This window comes from Hibiscus syriacus, unplaced genomic scaffold (genome assembly GCF_006381635.1).
Source record: "Hibiscus syriacus cultivar Baekdansim isolate YM2019G1 unplaced genomic scaffold, ASM638163v2 tig00110280_pilon, whole genome shotgun sequence".
Lineage (NCBI taxonomy): Eukaryota > Viridiplantae > Streptophyta > Magnoliopsida > Malvales > Malvaceae > Hibiscus > Hibiscus syriacus.
In genome coordinates this window covers 398,022-405,862 of record NW_024062660.1, presented here as the reverse complement: position 1 = coordinate 405,862, position 7,841 = coordinate 398,022, and the positions used below count along the sequence as shown (strand labels likewise).

General features: G+C 35.4%; 1 non-coding gene across 1 annotated transcript; it reads right to left on the bottom strand.

Moving 5' to 3' along the window:
- Positions 1-7,294: 7,294 nt before the first annotated feature.
- On the bottom strand, positions 7,295-7,366 carry TRNAQ-UUG. The gene has a single exon. It is a non-coding gene; the product is annotated as a tRNA-Gln (tRNA).
- Between the last annotated feature and the right edge of the window lie 475 nt (positions 7,367-7,841).

The window sequence follows — 7,841 nt, the reverse complement described above, 5'->3', positions numbered from 1 at the left end:
TTTGACTCGGCTCGTTGAACAAACGACGTTGTTTGGTTTAATTTTTTTTTAAAGAAAAAAAGTGAACAGGCGGTTCAAACCGGTTTTCAGCCGGTTCACCCCGATTTTCCCGGTTTTCAGCCGATTCTTTACCGGTTCTGTGCTAATCCAGTTTTGGGAGTTAACCGGATCGGACAGACCACCGGTTCACGGTTCAACCGGTCGAACCGGCCGGTCCGATCTGGTTTTAATTACATTGGTTTGATCAAACTGACACTTCAAGTTTTAGGGGTCAAATTGACCCCTAAAGTTGAAAACTTTATCATATTAGACCTTGAATTTGTTTAGTTATATTGCCCTTTAAACTAGATAACTTGTTGTAAAAAGTTTACTAAATTGGCAATACTTGTCAAGCTCAAAGGTGTAACACTCTCTATTCGATCTGGGGATTTACTCAGATAGAAAACACTACACGAAATAGATAGTGCGAAAACTATATCAAATTGATTTTTTTGACTATTTCAAGCCAGCCAAACAAGTAGGGACTAATTTGTTGTACGATTAAATTATAATCAAGAAAGGCGTACCTCATTAAAAACCACTTCTACCAATATGAGAGGTTGTGGTCCTATAAGAGGAAAACAGTTCCCAAAATCCATTAATCAATCCGAAAACAAATCGTTCTTTACATCAGTTGCAATAAACTCAAGAAACTCAACCTCAAAGAAAAAAGAAGTATTACAATCAAGGGCTCGTTTAGCTAACGTATGAGCAACCTTATTTGCTTCCCTACAAACATATGTTACAAAACAACTATTAAATCATTAAATTGTCACGTATAGATTGTAGATGTACATTAGTCGTGGAATCCGCACCACTCGCATTGTTGTACAGCTTGACTACCATGATAGAATTGTCCTGCATCCCTCCTCCAAAGCCAGATTAACAGCTACAGCAAGGCTATGTAGCTCGGCTAAACCTGGATCATAAATATTGTTCGACGTACCACTCGCATTGTTGTACAGCTTGACTACCATGATAGAATTGTCCTGCATCCCTCCTCCAAAGCCAGATTAACAGCTACAGCAAGGCTATGTAGCTCGGCTAAACCTGGATCATAAATATTGTTCGACGTAGTAGCTAGTCCACCAAGGAAGGAACCAGAGGCATCAAGGGCAACAACGCCCATAAATGCATTCTTAGTTATTGGATTGTAAGCATCGTCAATATTTATCTTTATAGTCTGACCAGTCGGCGACCTCTAATGGTTTGAAGGATAAACCTGTGGCACATTGGAATAGGGTATCTGTTGGGCATTGAGAAAATCAAAATATAGCGCCTTTGCATTGGCAGCAATGGCCCAAGCGGGCTGTAAACGACCACCATGCACCAAGGAATTCCCACCATTCCATAATAGAACTAAAAAGCCTGAAAACTCATCAAGCCCAAGCGTAGCAAGAGTTGATTCCAACCATAATAAAGGAGAAGTAGTAATGGAATTAAGGAACGTACATGATAGACCTGCAACCTTTAAGAATTCCTTCACAAAGGAACAATCCCGAAACACGTGGACTATGATCTCAGTATCTATCTTACAGAAAAGATAAATCCCATCGCCAATCCAGCCACTTGCAGTTTACTACAGATCGTTAGTGCCTCTCGCGCCAATCTCTAAGCAAGATAGTACCTTAGGAAGAACTCTTATTTTTGCTACAGTCCGCCAGAGAGAAGATTCGCTTCATTTGTGTGAGATAGCAGCTAGAGCCACCAGTAAGCGGAGCGAACATAATACATAATCGAATCATGGTTCCCTCACACTATACAATTGGTAAAGCAAGGCGCTATTGGAGATTGAAGAATCTGTTCAGCATCTTGATTTTCAAAAAACTCACGGACCTTGTCAGTCTCCACAGCAGTTGATCCCTATACATGAAGTCGTCGCATCTGACATCTCGTAACTGTGGGATATTGTAGGTTGCAAGTGTTAATGGCTTTGTGCCTCCCAATTGTCATTAAACAGACAAGTACCACTATTACATCCCACTATCCAAAGAAAGTCTGTGATAATGCCTTTAAAAGTCTTATAGAGACCTTCCCATGAATAAGAACTCTCGCCTCTAAGTTTGGGTAATACTTAGCCCGAAACAAGCGAGCAAATAGTGAATCGGGTTCTTTAATAAGCGTCATAGCTATTTCCCTAACATCGTAAGATTGAACGATTTGAGGTTTTTGAAACCTAGACAGTTCATTCTCTTCGGCTGGCAAATGTTTTTCCAGGACACAAGCGACCAGCCCCTTTTCTGTTTTCCATGTCCACCAATATCGACGCATAACTCCAGTAATCTCTTTCAATAGTTTTTCCAGCAACTGATAACAACGTGGCCTACTGGGGTAGAGCTTGAGCTACTGCTTTCAAAATACTTCTCTATCGCCATAATCCAACAGTATCCACTTCTTAATGCCAAATATATTTGTGATTAAGGTGTGGCTCTGGTGAGGTCTTTAGACTAAAGTAAATAACATACTTCGTTACATTGATTCGTAATAACATACTTCGTTACATTGATTCGTTGTTCGGGTGAAGTAGTTTATAGATTTAGGATATCTCTGATTTGTTGAGCTTATGATGTTTAATTTTTTAGAAACATCAAACTATTGTCTGCAAATAACAAATGAGAGGCTCGGGTTCATTTTGTGAAGCACGAATGCCCTTAATATGTCTATTATGTTGTGCTTTATGAAATAAGGCAGATAATCCTTGAGTCAAAATAAACCTTGAGGCTCGGGGTCCGTTTGTGAAGCACGAATAACCTTAATATGTCTAGGGATCGCCTTGTCACAGACCACGACTTAGAGTAAATTCCCTAGTCAGGGATCCATTTACACCGCGCTACAAATGAAACTATGATGACACATTTCATTATTATGTCAACAAACCTCTATAGAAGCCGAGTTTTACCATAACACTTTTCAAGAATTACCACTCAACTCTATCATACGCTTTCTCAATATCCAATTTAAGTGCCACCCCCTTATTTCTACCATTTGTCGACGAATTCATATAATGAACCAATTCATGTGTCACTAATATATTATCTGAAATTTGACGTCCCGATAAAAGGATGCATGGTTTTCACTAATACACGATGCCTTAATTAGTTTCAGTCGGTTGATGATACCTTAGACACTATCTTGTAAATTATCGTGCATAAGCTGATTGAACAATTTACTTCATGTATTTACCCTCAACAACTTTAGGAATGAGGACAAGGACAGTCTTATTGACCATAGCCATATCCTGACGACCATTTAACCGATCCAAGCAAAACAACTTTAGGAACATCATTTCCCAATAGCAGCCAATGTTTGTCATAATCATCTCAGGCGTAAAACCTTATCAACTGCGTCGATAATTTGAGAGCTTGGGTGACATTAGTTGGTACAGAATAAGTCCAGAAAGTAATCCACTACGACCCTTAGAAAGTTCATCTCTCATATCAGTCCAATTTTTGTCTGCATCAAATAACCCAGATATTGTTGAAAAGTCAAATTTGGCTTTATCAATTATAGTGGCAGCAGCCGGCTGCTAATTTAGTCTAAGTGGACAGTCAACTTTGGTTGATTTTAGTAAGGTATAATTACAAAATTTAATCACTAAACTTTAGGGTATTTACAAAATTAAGTCCTTAAGATTTAGCTATAAATACCCTAGCCCATTTAGCTTCAAAACCACCCAAAGCATTCTAGTTTTCTTCCAATACTAAGAGAATTTAGATATTTTCTTGAGAGTTTTTTTTCTCTTTTTATCAAGAGAGAATTATCATTGTTTTCTCCTTGGTAGATCGGAGAAGTTGTAATTCTTATTTTCTCATAGTGAAATTCTTCTACCGTTGTCTGGTTTTTACCATATATTATTTAGGGGTTTTTCACGTAATGTTGTGTCTCTTTTATCTTCATTTTATTTTCTCAAATTATTAGTTGATTTTTCTCTATCCGATAGCCGTCTTCCGCAACAATTGGTATCAGAGCCAGATTTGAGTGTGTAATATCTACTTATTGTCTTTGTGGTTACCACCAAAAAGTGGATCCTCCAACATAAGAAATAAGAAGTTATTACCCATTTTTGAAGGTTCCAGAGAACATTCACGATAGTGAAATAGTGGGAGCTATCCGTAAAAGAAGTTATGGCAACGAAATTTGATATTGAAAAATTCAATGGGAGAAATTTCTCATTGTGGAAATTGAAGATGAAGGCCATCCTGAGGAAAACGGTTGTCTAGCAGCTTTCAGTGAAGGCCGGTGGATTTCACGATAACAACAAATGGATCGAAATGGACGGGAATGATATGGCAAACTTTCATCTAGCATTAGCAGATGAAGTATTGTCAAGCATCGAGGAAGAAGACAGCTAAGGAGATATGTGATCATCTCACCAAATTGTACGAGGCCACATCGCTGCACAATAAAATTTTCCTTAAGAGAAAATTGTACACTCTCCGTATGCCAGAATCTACTTCAGTGACGGAGCACTTAAATATACTGAATACTTTATTTTCTCAGCTTACATCCTTAAGCTGTAAAATATGAGAACAAGAACGTGCTGAACTTCTACTTCAAAGTCTACCGGATTCGTATAATCAACTCATCATCAACTTGACAAACAGTAATGTCACCAGTCTAGTCTTCGAGGAAGACAGACAAGAAATCTGCAACAAGCAAAGCGTGACAACTATGAGAGGGAGATCAATAGAACGTGGCCAAAGCAGCAGTCACAAACATGGTAGATCGAAGTCAAGAAGCAGAAGAATTTAAAGTGCTACAACTGTGGAAAGAAGGGTCACTTGAAGAATGATTGTTGGAGTCTAAATAAAAACTCCAATCCACAAGGCAATACTACAAACACTTCAGATGATGAAGATGCTCTATGTTGTGAAGCGTCACCACCGTGGAAGGTAGAAAGAGATATGCAGACATATGGCTCATTGATTCGGGAGCAACATATCACATGACCTCAAGAAGAGAATGGTTTCATCATTATGAACCTGTCTCAGGAGGATCTGTATAGTTGCAATGATCATGCCTTAGAGATCATTGACGTGGGAACCATCAAATTGAAGATGTATGATGGAACAATTAAAGTTGTTCTTCTGACGTGGAGTTGCCCGAGCATGGAAAAATGCAGTATCACAATCACCATTCACTAGCCAAATTACTCTCGACCTTTGTGCCCAGTACAGCTCCTCCGTATCCAACAACATATACTTCTTGTTTTGTTTTTTCATTTAACGTAAGTCCATTTTCTGTCGTCGTCGGATTTAATCCATTGTTTATTTTTTTGAGCTTCCAAATGTGTTTCTTTGTAAATTCATCTAGTTTATACTCTTGGTTTACGTCATCCACCAACCTTTACAGAGTCCATCAAAAATCTCATTAAAATTGCCATCGATTAACTATGGTGATCGAGCCGATCGTTTAAGCGTATCAATTTTCCCATGTCTTATGTTTAAATTTCGCATTATAGTGATCATAAATCCCTGTAAAGTGGCAACATTTATTTTCATATTCAATAACATCGAAATGATTCGAAGAGTACGACAAAACTTCAACTTCAACTTTATTATTCTAGGCAACATGAGACCAACACATACATATACATGTATATAATAACTATAATCATATTTACACGTGTAAGGATTAGATGGGGTTTATTAGATGTAGAACCAGTTGAACCATTTCTTCATGTTTTGTATACAAATTTTAAGCAATATGCAATCAAGTATTGATACAATATCTAGGGTATCGATACTCTGGTCATGATATGATAAAATTTAAATACCAATATAATTTTTAGAATTGATTTTTGAAATTAAAAAATCATCAATACTTTTATAAAATAGTATAAAAAATAGTGACTTTGATTAAGTATCAATACATTTTTAGTGTTTAGGTTTCAAAAATTTAAGAATATTTATAAGATATTAATACATTCCCATAGTATAAAATAACAAATACATCTTAATGATCAATATATATATATAGCAAACAGAACTTCAATATATATATATATATATATATATATATATATATAGCAAACATTCCCTTAGGTGACGTTTGGTTCGCTAGAATGTTTCTGAGGGAATTGGAATCTGTAAAGGAATTGGAATCTGTCAAGAATTAGAATCCAATTCCATATTTTTTTTTGTTCGCAGGCATGCCAGATGAATTTGATTTCAATAATATAAAATGACAAAATTACCCTTCTTATTTTTTTGCTTTATTTTAGTTTGTTTTACAACTTACATGTAGTAATATATTATAAAAAATTAAAAAATATTAAATTTTCATTTTATTGATTGATTATTCATTTCAATAAATTATAAAAATCATGTTAATAAACATCATAAGTTAAAATCATCGCAATCAAAATATTTTAATAAGTTACCAAAAGATAGAACATATTTCGATACATTCCAATCGGAATGTTAATTAGTTACCAAAAAATACAAAAAACTATTTTTATTCAATATGAATTAGAAACCCGACCTGCCACGACACGAAATAATAAAAAAATTATTTTTATTCAATAAAACATTGACTTAATTGAAAAAAAATTATATATAGAGGGTATTATTGTAATTATTCCTAAATATATAGATAAAATTATATTTTTTTTTCGAGTCGAGTCCGATTTTTTCACCCTAAACCCGAACCCGACCCGACCCGATATCACACTTAAAAAACCCGACCCAACTCGACCCGAATATCACACTTAAAAACCCGACCCGACCCGAACAAAATAAAGTTTCACCCGACCCGAATATATGAATTAGAAATCCGACCCGACCCAACCCAAAATAATAAAAAAATATTTTTATTCAATAAAAACAGTGACTTAATTGAAAAAAATTATATATAGAGGGGTATTATTGTAATTATTCCTAAATATATAAGGTACAATTATATATATTTTCAGGTCGGGTAGTTTTCACCCTAAACCCGAACTCGACCCGACCCGAATATCACACTTAAAAAACGGACTCGACCCGACCAAATAAAATTTCACCGACCCGACCCGAATATATGAATTAGAAACCCGACCCGAAATAATAAAAAATATTTTTCATATATAAATAAGTTACCAAAAGATTTATGAGGGTAGTATGATCAAATTTCAATTCCCTCCAACAAGGGAAAACTTTAAACCAAACATAAAAAGTGGTGGAAGTGGATTCTAATTCCCACCAAATCTAAAAGATTCATGCCAACCAAACGCCACCTAAGAGGTTATATAAATTTAGATAAGTAGTATTGATGTAGGTCCTATCGGGAGTCGAACCCAGGTCATTGGATTCAAAGTCCAGAGTGCTAACCACTACACCATAGAACCAAGTTGCTTATGGTAGCTAAATCTTAACTAAAAACACCATGAAATGCATTCTACGCTATCATTGAATCAAAATTTAGCCAGTTCACTTCTTCAAAGAAAAAAAACATATAATTACTAGTTTAAGCATACCAACACTTCAAAGTTCACATGAACGGAATCAAGATATGAACTTAAGGGAGAAAGTGTAATTAATAATTAAAAATAGAGGATAAAATTAAAATCTACAAGTTTAAATAGGTATTTATCCTATATATTTTTTAATTATAAAAAAATTTAGGGACAATGTCCCCCGAATGAAGCATAGATTTGTTCTTGTATGACATACACCAAAATGTACATTGTAGGATAGGAATCAACGTAAAATTTTACGGTAAGAGCGAACTTTTAAAATTTTAGAGGTGCGAAATACGAAATTTATAAAATTTTAGGAGATAAAAATTCTAGATGAGTGCATCCCACCTAATTCTTAAACCTT